At 31.8% G+C, this 3,944-nt stretch overlaps 1 long non-coding RNA gene across 1 annotated transcript; it reads right to left on the reverse strand.

The window, feature by feature from the left end:
* Positions 1 to 365: 365 nt before the first annotated feature.
* On the reverse strand, positions 366 to 3,546 carry LOC141707749 (uncharacterized). Its single transcript, XR_012569147.1, has 2 exons — positions 1,629 to 3,546; positions 366 to 660 (listed from the first exon to the last, which is right to left on the reverse strand). It is a non-coding gene; the product is annotated as an uncharacterized LOC141707749 (long non-coding RNA).
* Between the last annotated feature and the right edge of the window lie 398 nt (positions 3,547 to 3,944).

The raw sequence follows: 3,944 nt of genomic DNA on the forward strand, positions 1-3,944 counted from the left end.
CATAATGTGAATGGGTAATAATTGTATGGACCGACAATTATTATTTTAATCGGATTAGATATGTCTTGTTGGCTAAGTTTGTGATTACTATATATACATAGTCATATTATTGTTTTGATGTATGCTTAAGAGATATAGCATTCTTAGCTATAATGCGGAGATGCTTGAGCATTGGTTGGCTCAAGTATCAGTTTGGGACACTATTGTGGTGTTATGTATTGATGTATTATTGATAATTGTTTTGATTAATAATACAATTTGGGACGTGGGTTTTCCATGTCAAATATAATGTTGTGTGTTTGTCTGCGTACTCTGTATTGGTAGAATTGAATCTTGAATATGCATGTGTGTTTTTGCTCCTAACATTAACAACATTTCAAATGGCTAATAATTAACATTTTACAAAGTACATCTTATTTGTTTTAGTGAAAAGTGAGAATTGAGGTGATTTAATACAGAGCACAAGAACTAGTCATACTTCAAGCCAATTTTCAGCAACCTCCTATTGTCCATCTGTTATGATCAGTTCTTTATATAAATCATACTTGTATCTGTGTCCATACCCTCATGCCAGATAATTTAATGTGGCCAACGAGTCCAAAAAACATGAACCAAGACGCCCAAGATCCCTATTAACTTCATCACTCCAAAACATGAAACCTGAAAAAATTATATTTAATGTATGATAAAATTAAAAATTAAGGATGTATTTAAGTGTTAAAAATGTGAGACAATCAAGAGTGCACTTGCAAAAATAGAATATAAAATTATTTGAATAGTAAAACTATCCAATTCCTTAATGCCTTTATATCAGAACCTCACCAAATAAAAGGAATGACAAGAATCCATTTAGTGTTGGAGACTACTTTCACGGCCAAGACAAACACAAATTATGTTGGGTATCAAATTACACTAACCTAGAATAAATTCTTGTATCTGTCCGCTTAATGATGTTTAAAAAGATTAACATCAGTGCCTGGTATCCATGTTTAAAAAATTATAAACAAGGGGGACCACATATGATTTACTAGAAAGAGAAAGAAGACTCCATGTATGTGTACATTTTTTTATATATTCTTGTAATAAAAAATTTTATTACTTAAGTGTACACAAAATGTTTGTTAGCCAACACATAAAGGCTTTCAACATTAATTCCAATAATTAAGAGTTATTTGGAGACCAACAAATAAGAAAACCTCTAGTTCAATTGTTAATTACTGAGAAAGAAAACCAAGACAACATGGCATATAAATATATGGTTTTATATCAAAGTGGCAACACACTCCACATAAGTGTCTTACTTGAAAAACCATTCTCTTCCGGAGCTCATTTTTACCACTTCAATCATTATTAATTTATAGATATTTTTCTATAAAAGCACATGGATGACACATTACCCAGTGAGTGTCACTTTCTCTGTTAATTCTTTTCTTGGTTTAGCAGAGCAATACATACATTTAAGTGGTTTAAATAAGTTCCCTATAAAACGACATATTAGGTGAGATATATTTGCGAAACAATGGCCACATTGATATAAAATCCTATAAATAAATGATTTAACTCAGTTTAGTTGATATCTGTCATAGTAATACTCATGCAGAAAAATATAGATTAGGTAGAAGACATACTTCCCCAAAATTTTTGAGATTCTTCAGATGATTGAACAAGAAGCTTGTCCTCAGCACCGAGAATTTGAGCCGCAACTCCAGTCCACCGAGATCCATACTAAGCCTCCTCAAGTACATTCAATTTTTTTGCAAAATAAAGGATTCTGAAAAGCATACATAAAACAAAAACTCTGCCTACACTCTGGTATTGCGACCTTAAAGTACCAACCTTCAAAGAATTTCTTGCTACTTCCGTTAGAATGATACCTGACTCAAAGCATCAATTCTCACACAAATCAGAAGTTTACAAAACTGCATAACATAACAATCACCACAATATCACATCATATGTGTATGCAGAAGAAAGCTTAATCAACCAACTTATGGGCGAGCTCAAGTTGAAACACAAAATCTTGTTCAATAGCAAACTTGAGGTAAACGAGTTTTACAGATGTTAAAATCAATCTCGACTTATTACTTGTTAAATTCCACTCAGCTTGTTAAGATAGTTTACATTTATATTTTGAACCTACATAAATAGACTGCAAACAACTCAATTGTCAAAGACCTCAAGTTTAATTAAAGAAAAAACTCATTAAAGTAGCTCTCAATTTGAATACAGAGAACTCAATTTGATTCGGCTCGTTAAAATTTATTTCAAATACAAATTAGATTTACAATTAATCCTAAAAACAAATTACATTAACAAATTAACCGCCACATAATAGTTCAGAAAATTCAGTTTTATTTAAACTTTTAGCTGAAACTTCATCAATTATTAATTGTGATTGTTTACGTGCTGGCGGTAAATTAGCTGTTAGTTATAGGTAAAGTATTCATGTTAAAAACCATCACAATATATCGAACTATTCGATAAAATAAATAAACAAATTCAGATTATAGGAACAAACGTGATGGAAAAAATATATGGAAATGAGGAAAAGAGTACACGCTGTGAAGAGTGCAAAGATGACGATAAGTAGGCGTATGTGTGTAAATAGGATCTACTAAAGGTTTAATTTGTGGTTCTGGTTGTATTACATCCGTCTCGATTTTCGATACTGATTTGATTGTAGTGCGGAGAAATTGAGGGTGATTTTGATAATTTAAACATCTGGGAGAAGAGTTTAATAACTTATTGGGAGATATAAGAAGAGAGGATGTGTTGGTGTTAGAGAGAGGACAACAGATGTTCATTTTCACAAGAGAGAGAGAGAGAGAGAGAAGGGGGGATGGTATGAGAATGTGAAATTAAGTTGGAGCTTGGAGGGTTTAGATTTTTGGTGAAAGAACTAGTACCACCCTTGCTCACTCCTCGTTCACAAGTTTCTTAAAAATACTCCCTCTCTTTGCCGGATGGATGCTCATTTAGCACTTCTGCCTGCTCCCTTTTGTGCTCACTCCAGTAGGTGCTAGCTGAGAGACTTGGCCTCACCTTTAACCTCTTTCATAATTTCATTCCAACATTAAAACAACACAAAAAATAACACCCACAAACATATAATTACACGATAAAACAAAACAACAAAAACTAAACACTTCATAAATTATAAATCATAAAAAAAGACACTACCCTTTCTGATTCTTCCCATCCACCACTCTCAAACTCCTCGAAAATACCATTCAATTGCATTGGCATCCCCAATAACAGAGAGAGACAAAGAGAAGGAGAGTGAGAGAGAGAAACGAGATAGACGAAGATAGATAATAAGAGAAAGAGAGGCATAGATGGACGGACATAGAAAGAATCCAAACCTAATTGAACCCCAAATTAGTCCCTTTAAGTGAATCCAAACCTAGCTTGAACACGTAGTTAGACAGAGAAACTAGTTAGAGAACCCTAATTTTGAGGGAGAAGCGGGTGAGTGAAGTTGGAGAGAGGAAGAGGAAGTTAGTGAATAATTAGCCCAATTCAATTTTTCCGCTCGTGTATATTTTATCTACCGCCTTAATAATTCACCGGGAAATAGGCTATAATTCGTGTTTTTGTTTTTGTTATGATTCAATATTAAAAATAGTAGCTTACGGCTCGTGCAATGTACGGGTCTTGGTTAATAATTATATATTTTGAATTCGATTTTATTTAATTTTATTAAAATTATGTATAAATAATTAAATACTAAATAATAATTATATAATTATAATATCAAGTTAGATTCAAATAATATAAATAGTATATGATTGATGAGATTTTATTCAAAAATAATATTGTAAATGTTTGTGTTGGTGAGTAAGATTCGAATATAAAAACTTATATATATATATATTTATAAATAATATATATGTTTGTTGTTAACGGGATTCAAACCTGATAACTTATATGTATCTTTATAAATA

The sequence above is a fragment of the Apium graveolens genome, chromosome 2 (genome assembly GCF_009905375.1).
Source record: "Apium graveolens cultivar Ventura chromosome 2, ASM990537v1, whole genome shotgun sequence".
NCBI classification, from domain to species: Eukaryota; Viridiplantae; Streptophyta; class Magnoliopsida; order Apiales; family Apiaceae; genus Apium; species Apium graveolens.